Source organism: Mastomys coucha, unplaced genomic scaffold (genome assembly GCF_008632895.1).
Source record: "Mastomys coucha isolate ucsf_1 unplaced genomic scaffold, UCSF_Mcou_1 pScaffold18, whole genome shotgun sequence".
Taxonomy (NCBI): Eukaryota; Metazoa; Chordata; class Mammalia; order Rodentia; family Muridae; genus Mastomys; species Mastomys coucha.
Genome location: NW_022196900.1, coordinates 16187185 through 16199807, shown reverse-complemented (window position 1 = coordinate 16199807; position 12623 = coordinate 16187185). Strand labels below are relative to the sequence as shown.

The 12623-nt window shown below is 46.6% G+C and overlaps 1 long non-coding RNA gene across 1 annotated transcript; it reads left to right on the top strand.

Annotated features, from left to right (window-relative positions):
* The first annotated feature begins 1151 nt into the window (after positions 1-1151).
* Positions 1152-12623, top strand: LOC116096035. The gene is made up of 3 exons (XR_004120806.1): positions 1152-1416; positions 9285-9448; positions 12366-12623. It is a non-coding gene; the product is annotated as an uncharacterized LOC116096035 (long non-coding RNA).

Here is a 12623-nt window from a genome sequence, read left to right as displayed (position 1 = left end):
AAAAAAAAAGATAAAGCAAATCTTCCCTCTCAGGGAGGAAAATAACCCAGCTCATACATTACTTCCCAACAAAACAGGCCCACATATTTGTGTCCTACAATCGATCAATTTACAGGCACCTGTCCCAAATGTGAGAGTGCGTGTAGCTTCGGAGGCAGAGAATCTGGGTCCTCTCCTGTACTATGTAGTCTTTGAGCCTGGAATATAGTAGATGCTTGATAAAATACAGAATCAATAAAGAAGGCCTTGTGGCCTGGCCATGGGGCCAGTACTCTGCCCACTGATTAATACAGAACAGACCTTAAAATTTTGTCCTGACTTCTTTCCCCTCCAATTCCCTAACTTCTCACACTCTAAAAAGACCTAAGTCACATCAAATAATACCAGTCTCATTTTGTCTGCTGATTTCCTGTATCTTTCTACAAAAACTGGTTTTGTTTGGATGGTTGGCTGGTTGGTTTTGGCTTAAATTGCTGGGATTTCTGCTGTGTGAACTCTTATATGACCCTCGAGGCCAGGTCATTATCACCTCTTCCATGAAGCCTTCCTTAATTTTGGCCAGTGCCCCTGCAGACCCTATCTTAGTGCTCATGGTTCACTTTACCGTTGTGTTTAGCATGGCTCTGGGAAGCACTGTCTGCCACCATCTTTGTGGCAGCTCCGGGGCTCTTAGCTCCTGTACTCAGCCTGGTACTTTGTTCTCAATACCTACTACATGAAAACACTAATAAATGAGCCCACAGCTTGGCCTGGACACATGCCTGTAGAGACAGTGATCTACCCAGTTGAGGTCTATCATTGGAGGAGCCAGCCCAGGACAGACCTCCTTGGTGGGACTGCCATGGTGGACACTGGGCACCAAGTATCAACTGAATGATGATAGCACTACCTGGAAAGTCTGAGAGAGCCAGGAGTGTGGATTCTACCATCTACAGCTGAGAAGTAACAGGCAATCGGGAGTAGCTTTGGGAGAGGTCTCTCCTGACCACAGACTCCTTTTCTAATATGAATGCCTCCCTCTGTGCTGGCTTTCTGACCCAGGCTCTAAAAAGCCCCATCTGCTTCTTGCCCCACCCCAGGCTGGGGAAGAGTTTCTCTTACATCCTAACTCCAGCGTTTCTTTTGGATTCTTGCCATTGCCAACAGATACCAACGGCAGCACTGTACTTTAGAATGCCAATTCCCCTTCCCCAAGAATGGTCCTTTCAGGGGTCTAGGCTGCTCCCTTATTCATTGTTATCTGCTGCTTATAGGGCTGCCTAATGAGGGGCAGGCATCTTCCAGTCAGCAGCCCCAGGATGGCAGAGAGGCCAGGTGGGACTCCACTCTAACAGAAGATATCATAAACAGGCCATATGGCAGGCTATGTTCATGGACATATTCTCATTAAGCACCCATTGCATGCCAGATGCTAGTGTGAGTAAATTTTGATCATCGTGCTACTGAAAGATGGGTACAAGCATTCCCTGTTTTTAGAAGAGGTAACAAAGGTATCTCTGTTTCTGTCCCCTGTTGTAAGGTGCCGCTCAGAGATGGTGGTGGGGAAGAAAGGGGTGGGAAGGAAAACCCACGTCCTGCCAGAGCTCCGATTGATTCTCTGTGTGGGCAGACGCGGGAGGCTGCCCGAGCTCTCCACACCACCCTGGTGGGTGTCTGGCTGTTGTGAGCCATATCCCAGTCCATGGGGGTAGTGGAAAGGGGACAACTCCAGGGGTCCCTGGACCTCACGGAGGCCAAGTACGACATGTTCTAGCTCCTGGGCATCACAGCCGCGGCTGGACACCACGGAAGAGCTGAGAACAAGGGGGAGGGAGGGTTCCAGAGTGGCAGAGACCCCAGGCTAAAAGGAGAAAGGGGGCGGGAAGGAAAAGTGGGGGTGCCCAGTTGTTCCTGTGCGAGCATGGGCCAGAGTCACCAGTTCGGTATCGCAGCTGCAAATGCTGGGCCAACACGACAAGTCTAGATAAAGGAGGCAATCCATGGTCTTAAGGTGTTTTATTGTAGAAAAAAGAGAGAGAAAAGGGTAGAGAAGTAGAGGCCAGCCATGGCCACGTGGAGAGAGAGGGAAGGGAGAGTAAAGACAAGAGCAAGAGGTTAAGAGAAGAGAGGGACAGAGAGACAGAGAGGCAGAGAGGCAGAGAGCAGGGAGGGGGCAAACAGCCCCTTAGATGGTGGGCTGGGCTCCCTGTCTGTTCTCAGGTAACTGTGGGGCACAGCATACCTGGCTGCGGTCAGTTGACTGGGTGTGGAGTCTAGCCAGATTACTGGGAGCTTGGAGCATTGTCTGCGTGATAGATAGCACAGGATAATGGAGTGAGGGCTCGTCGGGGCAGTCATCTATGTGTGGGGAGCACATGCCTGGCATTGGTGTTGCATGCCTTTAATCCCAGCACTTGGGAGGCAGAGGCAGGTGGATTTCTGAGTTCGAGGCCACCCTGGTCTACAGAGTGAGTTCCAGGACAGCCAGAGCTATACAGAGAAACCCTGTCTCAAAAAACAAACAAACAAACAACCCCCCCCCAAAAAAAACCCACACGCATAATATGTGTGGGGAGCATGGCTTTACTGTTCTGTCCCTTATAGAATACTATGTCCTGGAAGTAAGCCTCATTCAACCAAAAACACAGACTGCTTCTCACGGTCCAACACCGTTATTGTGGGGAAATACCCTGACAAAAGCAACCAAAGGAAGCTCATTTTTGCTCTCAAGTTTAGGGTACACGGCAGGGGAGTCAAGGAGGAAGGCACTTGAAGCAGCTTGCCACATTGCATCCACAGTCAAGGAGCAAAGAGCGATGAATGTAAGTTTATTCACACCCTGCCCCCCACACAGTGATGAAACCATGCAAGCACTCAGCTCCCCACCAGTCACGAACATATCCAAGCACTCAGCCATCCCCAAGCACAGTGACCAGCCCATGCGAGTACCCAGCTTCCTTTCTCCACTTAGGGTCCTAGATTGCAGCCACTAATTAATGCAATCAAATAATCCCCAGAAGTCCATCTCCCATGTGATTCTAGACTCTGTCAACTTGACGACAGACACTAGGCACTACAATTCCAACCTTGTCTACTTGACTTAAACACACCATCCGTAAGCCATACACTTCTGCACTTGTCCATAGGCTCACAACCATGTCATAATGTAAAATGAATTCATCATTATTTCCTGGCTGTGGGGCTTATGTGACCAGCTACTTCAAGCCACTCCCAACTCCGCCACTTTCCCTTTCCCACCAGGATCATATAAATCTGCTTTCTATTGCTGTCATGAAACACTATGACTAAAAGCAACTAGGGGAAGGAGAGGTTTATCTGCCTTATATTTCCCAACCACAGTCCATCATGAAGGAAGACAAAGCAGGAACTCATAGCAGGAACCCGAGGCAGGGACTGGAACACAGTCCATGGAGGAATGCTGCTTACTAGCTTGCTCTGTGTGGCTTCTGCAACCTGCTTTCTTATACAACCTAGGACTACCTGGCCAAGAGTGGCACCGCCTGGAGTGGGCTAGGCCCTTCTACCCCTTCCACTTCAATCATTAGTCAAGAAAACGCCCTTACAGACTTGCCTACCGTCAGGTCAATTTGATATAGGTTCTGTTAAGGCCTAGGTGGAATGTTAAGGCCTAGGTAACTGTTACCTGTTATTAACATCATAAGGAAAATTTTTGTTTGTTTGTTTGTTTGTTTGTTTGAGACAGGGTTTCTCTGTATAGCCCTGGCTGTCTTGGAACTCACTCTGTAGACCAGGCTGGCCTTGAACCCAGAAATCTGCCTGCCTCTGCCTCCCAAGTACTGGGATTAAAGGCGTGTGCCACCACCACCCAGCCCAGGAAAATTTCTCATATGCTGTTACGAGTATACTCTGTGCTTTGGTGTTCTTGAAAACCAATCACAACAGAAGTCAGAAATACTTTGTAGTTAGCCACAATAAGCTTGGGCCCGAACCAAGCACGTAGAACCACTTCCTGCACCCGTGTATTTGCCTTTGTAAGCTGCCCCTGGAATAAGAGACACACCTGCACCTATTTAGAATAACACTTCCATTTTGAGTAGTGATCGAATAAAAGTTCCCAAGACCTTCCTGGGAACTGACATCTTACTTGGCAGAAAGAGACATGTACGTGGTAACTCACATTCTGGTTGGCAAGTTAAGACATTGATGTTAGACAAGGCAAGTCCTAAGCAACGGGAACAGGATAAATGTGTAACAAAGATATGTTCCTGAGGAAATCCCCTATCCCTAAACCCCAGCTGGTAAAGTAACTTGGCACAGATGTTTGTAGATCCAGGCTGTAAAAGCCCTACAGGATCTTAACTCAACATCGCGGCCAGCTCCCGAGTCTGGATTTTGGCCGTGATAGACCAGTCTTGCGTGTGGCGTTTAACAAACCATCTTATTTGACTGAGATCTGTGTTGGAGCGGTTTGTGGGGTGATTCCCAGCCCCCAACAGGTCCCCTCTTCCCAGATGCCCCTAGCTTATGTATGTCAAGTTGATGATAAAACCCAATCAGCACAATGATGGACTGCACCTTAAACTATGAGCCAGAACAAATGGAACACTCGCTCCTTTAAATTGCTTTTGTCTAGGTATTTGATCACAGCAACAGTAAAGAAATCAAGCCATGAGGTTTATAGACATGCACAGCTTGCCCCAGTGTTTAGAGCTAAATGAATAATTGTTTGGTCAGAACACTCACCTTTCATTTCAGGGGCAAAGGCAGTCACTGATTTTCTTCTTTTATTCACTTTGAAAGGTGAGGGTCATAGAAGCCATCAGGGATGTGATTAATCTGTTACTTAAAATCTTTTATCATTGACTTTTTTTTTGCTTCAAAAAAATTCACATTTGCTTGTCCAGGCACTAGGAGCATGAGGGGCTGAGGAGATAATTCAGTGAGTAAAGAAAGGCTGCTATGCAAGCCTGGACAACTAAGTTCATAGTCCCAGCCCCCATGTAAAAGCTAAACTCAGTGGCATTCATCTCTAATCCTGGTTATGGTGTCATGAAAAGTGACATGGATCCTGGAAGCCTGCTTGCCAGCTAGTTTATCTGAAACAGTGAGAAACTCCATCTCAAAAAAATAATTTAAGAGAGAAGGATGCTAGATGTTGGTCTCTGGCCTCCACAACTGAATGTACCTTGAAGTGCATTCACATGCGCACACACATGGTCACATACAAACACATAAAGGTGTAAGATCTGCCCTGGAGGATCTCCAAGTCTTAATGCAAAAAGAAATCAGATAAAGGTAGTGGTAGTTGCAGCTTGCACCAAGAGCTAAGGAGAGGCCTGTAAGGGTGCCAGGCCAACAGAGAAGGCTGTAGGGCACTCCAGACCACGGTAGGATGCCATACTAGGTTCTTCTTGCATAGGGCTCTGGGCATGAGAAGCGCTGGTGCATTGAGGGAGATCCCTAAAGCTGGGGTGAGCCTTTGAGGCTTAAATGGGGGAATTATGGGAAGGTATGTACTGAGGAACAAGGTTCTGAAAGTCTAGTCCTGTTTGTCTTATCTTTGAAGCACGTGCACACGTGCACACACGCGCACGAACACACACACACTGCTAAACACACTTGTCTACTCCAGTCACAAACATAATATCGGGGATAAAATCCTGATAAAGGATAAGAGGCAATAAGAATCCAAAAGGAGTTCTGTGCCTCCTGGATTTCAGACAGTCGCTAGTATCCCCCAACTCAGACATGTTTCAGATTAGTCTCTCCAATCATCAACACGGCCTCATAATTAGGCATAAAGATACCCCAAGTAATGATTTGTAAATGGTTAAGATTGGGCATTGTCTCCTGGCCGACACAATGTTTCTAACTATCTTAGTTTAATGTTTTAAGTACTAGAGAGTAATTGAAAGGTTTCCCTCACACTAAGATATTAGCTTATAATGTTAGGTCGGGATTCCCCTCTGCCTGCCTCCAGCAAGAACCAGAGAATTAGCATAAGAATACCTCAACAGGGAGGGCTCCACCCCTCTTCCTCCTGCTTCACACCTGGCTACCAGACCCTGCTGACCTTGGTGTGTGAGGGTCGCTTGCCTACGTGACTTCAGTCTAGCACTAAGACTGGGAGAAGAAGGACTTGGACTCACATGCAGGACTAGCACTAGAACTTAGATGGGCTAGGGCTCAGATTCATGTATCTCTCGCAGTCCCCCGGGCCCAGAGCACTTGGGCCCGGGGGATGCAGCACCAGTTCAGAGGAGATAGCTGCTGCTTTAGACCCAGTATGTTTCAGATAGCCTCAGAGGTACCTCAACTGTTGAGCTGCCAGATTTTTCATTTCTCTTTTACAATGATTGTAAAAGCCTCACGTCATTTTTAGAGAAATACACTCAGACCTTCGTGTCTAGTCTGTTTGTCAAAAGCCGAATCTCGTGCCCACCTGGCCAGAACCCCTAGTCCTGTGGAACAAGGGACCTCGTAAGAAATCCCGGTCCGCGGCAACACACGAACACACACACACACACCACACACTGCCATTTGCATTGCATGGCTGCATTCATCTATGTACAAGTGTGTTCTGAGTCCACAAGGTCTAAGGCATATTTCCTGTCTTGCCACAAGCCACAAGTGCAGTGGTGCTAATGGATGCAGAGTTGCTTACGTATTCTGGCCAAAAGAGTAGCTACTTGGAAGTAGTTTGGGTCCACTTTGCTCAGCATCCTCATATCTTCTTCCAATAGCTGCCTCTCCCTAAAGAATCCACATAGTCAAAAGAGGGCTATTGCTCCAGCTGGCATTGGGTTGAGCCGGGGACGGATAATGGAAATAACAGGTTTTCAGTAGGATCACAGGCCAGGCCACGGATCTGGCCGCCAGCTCATGCCCACTCCACCAAAGCTGGTGGGCCCAGCCTCTGAATGCATGAGCTTTAAGTCACTGCGGATGTGTTTTAAAGGTGATCAGTGAACAGGTTAGTTCTTCTAAAGTGACAGCCAATTTACAGCAATATAAACAAGAGAGAGCAGTGAGAGAGGCAGATAGAATCCATTAGACTGCAGATCTCATTAGCCCTCTGTGCGTTCCTTCCGCCAGGAATGCGTTGGGGCAAAAGTCTAAGACTAAAAAGAAAATTCCAGGGCTCCTTGATCCTCACCTCCTCTAGACATATCAGCATAAAGTGGAGACCAGGAGACAGGGCAAATTCCCACCCTCTATCTGCGAGTTCTAATTGTGATCGCCAGAACACACAGCTCCCTCTCTCAGTTGCAGTTTCCCCATCTCCAGGGTAGCCTCCTGAGGATTGAGCAAGTCCGTGCAGTCTTCAGCTTGCAGCCTTGTAGGTTCAGTTCCACCGTCCTTCCGCAATCGAGCCTGGGCAATTGAGGCTGCTGTGTGCCAGGTCTTCAGGCGAGCATCCTTCCCCTGACAGATGACCCCACTTTCCCAAGGCCCCAGAGCGCAGGCTCTTCCTCACCAGTCCAGTCCTTCCCTGTGCACCTCACAGGAGTCTGCGAAGCTGCCCCTCGCCACAAGGGGGCACGAGTCAGGGCAAAATGAGTTTTTCTGTCCCTTTTCCAGACTGTTCTGAACACCACTTACTTGGGTTGTTTGTTTCCCTCTTCAGGGTCAGGTGAACCAATCCAACCCGCTACCACTCAAGGCTTCTAGCCACAGTTCTTGGGGGTACTCAGGCCCCATAGGACTAAAAGAACACGTTTTGATTTTTGTTTTGACACTGTCCATAAAAGCAAGTTTTGATTTTTTACTTTGACACACTGTCCATAAAAAACAAGCACACACAGAAATATGATCAGAAGTGCCGTTTTCCTGTGGCTTGTTCAGAGTATACCAAGGCAGCGAGCCTCTGCTGGCACGAGACACAATGCACGCCTCCACAGAGCCTTCAGTGTTCAAGTGGGATCTTAAGGGTGCATAGGAGTTCATTAGAGAAAGGACTACCGGATAATTTCTAGTTAGTATATACATATGCCAGGGTGTACAAAGACCTGGATAAACAGGCCTGGGCCAGAGTGAAAACATACATTGGATAAGGTTTATAGAGGAGGTTTAAAGCCAAGCAGTGAGCAGGTTAAGTGTCTCGGCTGGTGCTGTTTGCCTAGCATGCACAAAAGCCCGAGGTTTGAATGCCAAAGCACCACATAAACAGCACGGTGGAGTGTGCCTGTAATACAGGCACATAGGCCGTTGGGGCAGGAAAACTGGAGTTCTAGGTCACCATTGGCTACACAGTGAGTTTAAGATTAAGGTCAGTCTGGGATTCAGGGCACCTGATGCCATGGTGGGAGGATAAGATGAGGTGTAGGGAAAGATACAGAGATGTATGTGTGTGTAAGGGGAGGGGGGGTAGGGAGGGAGGGAAGGATCAGTCCATCTGACCTGGGAGTCATAACAGCTGGTTTGAGGACAGACCAAATGGCCCACACTGGGAAAGTGGAGATTTCTGTTCATTAGTGTTCAGGACATGCCACACTGTAGAAAGAAAAAAAGACAGGACCAGATCTTCATGGTCAGTGTGGGTGTGGGTGGAAGATATGTCAGATTCTCCAACATGGGTGCCAAGAGCAAAGTCCTCATATGGAGAGAGGACCCCCTGACAGAGGTGTGCAAAACCCAACAGTGCAACCCTGGACCGGAAATGAGCTCCACCAGTAGGAAGAGGCAGATTTAGCGACTTATCTTTAAAAGGCTACTAATGAGGCACAGTCACTGCCAATTCTATCCCAACATAAATGTCTTCTGCCTTTTAATGGACCCCATGGACCAAAATTCAGACTGTGAATGGCAAACAAGATTTTTGTTGATTCTGGTTTAAGTAAAATTAGCTTGTATCAAAGGTGATTGTGTGTGTATGTATGTATATATGTATACACCATTGTGTATATATATATATATATATATATATAAAATATTACAGATCTGCAAATACTGTCAACAGTTCCCCCTTTCTAAAGATGTTTGGACTTAATTAGGAAATGTCCAACTTCTTACAAAGTTGGGGAATGCTACCTCAGAATCTGTTGAAGACTGGTTTTAGTTACATAGCTATTTATGTGCATATGGAAGACTTTCTCCAATGTCCCAAAAACAAGACTTGCTTCAATTTGCATTCATTAGCCAGGGACGGATGATGGTTAAAAATAAAAAAAGTATCTGCATTGTTCTTGATTATGCCAATTTAATTAGAAATATCCCACATGCATCAAAAGACATTGACATTTTCTTACTGAAATTACATTTTAATGTGGTGTGTATATGACTATTAAGTAAAGAATATCTAACATTTCTTTTTTTTTTCTTAGAAAGGCCATTTAATCGAGGCTGACTTACAGGATCTGAAGTTCAGTCCATTATCATCAAGGTGGGCGCATCGTGGTATCTAGGCAGGCATGGTGCAGAAGAGCTCAAAGTTTGTATCATGTTCAGAAGGGAACCAGGAGAGACTGGCTAAGGAAGATGAGTTAAGGTTTTTATTTTTTTTGTTTTTTAGATTTCTTTATTATGTATAATGTATTCTGCCTGCAAGTATGCCTGCAGGCCAGAAGAGGACACCAGTTCTCAATATAGATGGCTATGAGCCATCATGTGGTTGCTGGGAATTGGACTCAGGACCTTTGGAAGAGCAGTCAGTGCTCTCAACCGAGCCATCTCTCTACCCACCCCTCCCCCAACATTCTTAAAAAACAAGCAAAATGAATTTGTGTTGGGGAGCCCAGTGGAGCAGCTTTGAGGGGTTTCTTCCATCTGGGAAAGGGGTGGTGGTGTTACTTCAGTACTGTGAGCATCCAGGGGGCTCTCCCAGCAGGCTCCTGCAGATAGGAGGTAACACCTCATTTGTCTGAGTCATTTAAGTATGTGAAAGGGAAAACCCACCATCTCCCATGGCAACACTCTAATTTATGGGTCCTAGGACCTCCTTCCCTTCAAAAACCGGCCAGTGCCACCAGGACTCAGTCCAAAAAGTTTTTAAAACATATTTACCTGGGGCTGGTGAGATGGCTCAGCGGGAAAGAGCAATGTCTGCTCTTCCAAAGGTCATGAATTCAAATCCCAGCATGGTGGCTCACAACCACCCAAAATGAAATCTGATGCCCTCTTCTGGTGCGTCTGAAGACAGCTACAGTGTACTCATTTATAATAATAAATCTTTAAAAAAAAATAAAATTTTACCTGCCAGGCAGTGGTGGTGCACGCCTTTAGTCCCAGCACTTGGGAGGCAGAGACAGGTGGATTTCTGAGTTCAAGGCCAGCCTGGTCTACAGAGTGAGTTCCAGGACAGCCAGAGCTACACAGAGAAACCCTGTCTCAAAAAAAAAAAAAAAAAAAACCTAAAATAAATTCATCACACGAAATTTTAAAAAGTATCTTTTAATAAAAAGCAATAATTTTCGCAGAGGCTGAAGAGATGCCTCCAAGGTAAAGAATGCACACTGCTCTTACAGAGGACCCAAGATTGGTTCCCAGGACCAGCAGGGTGACAACTGCTGTCACTCGAACGCCAAGGAGATCCCCCCGCTTCCAAATTTAGGAGAAAAAAAAAAGCACTGTAAGAACAAATCTTTTTATAAGCAACTTTCAAATAATCAGAAAAAGGTATGTCATTCATCATCTTAGAGCTTTGCCAATCTCTGTGCCTTCTGGTTCCACCAAGGCTGGCTGGAGTCTCATTTCTTTTGGTCTGTTCAGGGGCTATGGCATCATTTCTTGCCATGCACACTTTGCGTGATGGCGGTATTTGAGGCGTAAACTTCAAGGAAAGTCAGTCTCCTGCCTCTGCATTGTTGCCTGGCACCCAAACTCAAAGGTAGCCCAGATATGTCCTCGTACTTGTGTGCCAGGGGCCCACCAAGATATCATTTCTTAACTGCTAGAAAAAGAAAATTCGGACATTGCTCTCTGACCTTCACCAATGTTCCAACGTCCTAGTCAAACCCTGGCTTGGAATGTTAAGCCATTCTAACTAATTGCCTCCAGTATTGTGGGTAGGGCACTGAAGATCATAGAATGAGAGACTTATCCCAGGACAAGGTCAAGTAAAGTCCTCATTCTCAGTCATGTACTACAGCTGAACCACTCCTAGGAGTTAGCAAGAGACTGTCTCTACTTCCCCAAAAGATTAGCATAGTGGGCGTTTTACCTAGGATAGGCGGGACCTTAATCTGAGTGTGTGTGTGTGTGTGTGTGTGTGTGTGTGTGTGTGAGAGAGAGAGAGAGAGAGAGAGAGAGAGAGAGAGAGAGAGAGACAGAGACAGAGACAGAGACAGAGAGACAGAGACTGTCTACAGTACTAGAACCAGAGCTTAGGTTAGACTAGGACTTAGATCCATGTAGTCCATACCCCCCACCCCCCACCCCCCACCCCCGGGCCCGGAGCGCTTGGGCCTGGGGGGGTGCAGCACCAGTGAGATTCAAGAGATTGAGCATTCGAGATTTGAGCATTCAACATTGAAGACTCGAGATTCAAGCCTCTATTCTCCTGGCTGGCGCACCCGCAGCCTCCCGGGACTCTGGCCCAGACCATGCAGCCCGAACATACTCGGAGCCCAGGGGTGCTGCACCAATCCATAGGAGATGGCTGCTGTTTTAGACCTAATGTGTTTTAGGTGGCCTCAGAGGTACCTCGACAACTGAGCTGCCAGATTTTTCATTTCTCTTTTACAATGATTGTAAAAGCCTCATGTCAATTTTTTAAGAAATACATTCAGATAGAACACTTCTTGTGTAGTGTCTGTTTGTCAAAAAGCCGAATCCCGTGCACACCTGGCCAGAATCCATCATCCCGCGGAACAAGGGACCCCGTAAGAAACCCCAGTCCATGGCAATCTCTACCATCATCTACCCTATGCGGAAGTGGAACTGTAACCAGCTCACGGAGCTGTACCGTTCCGACTTGGGACTTCAGAGACACTAAGTAGTCCTCATTTCACATTTTAGAAAGCAACTATCCCATCAATAGTGGTCAAAGCAGCAAGGTCCTAGCACAGAACACATGCTGGAGTCTGACAAGTCCACCCCTGGAAGAAGGACAGTAACAAATGATGTACTAAGGAGCACACCAGAAGGCCAAGGTCTGAACAAGATAGATTATCGGGGGAACACACAAGATACAGGACAGTGACTACTAACAAATTCACTGGGTCTGAAAGTCACCAACCATGACAGTAATAACTGACTCAGAAGCATGAGTAGACACTAAAGCGAGTAGGTGACAAACAAGGTATTTATAAAAGGTTAACTTGACTTCCCATCAACTTATTAGCTAAGACACAGGTTAGCTTTCAAGGGCAGAAACCTGGCAAGGCCACCCCCTTCACGCAAAGAAACATCAAGAGAAATAAACTGCTCACTTCACAGTAACAATCTCTTTTTTTTTTCCCCAACAGGTTTGTGCCCAAGTCCAGTGATGAGCGACATTTTATGGCAGCTGCCTGGGAATATGAAGCAGTGAAGTCAAGATCAGAGAATGGGCCTGCACAGAGACAAACTAAAGGCAGCTTACTTAACTGGTTGGGACTCTGGCTACAGTGGACATTGCTGGGATAGCTGCAAAACTGAAAGGGGTTCTCAGAGGTGGTCGAGGTTATGGAAGTTCTTTGTTTAGTTCTATATCCTTCTGCAAATTAAATATCATATATTTATTA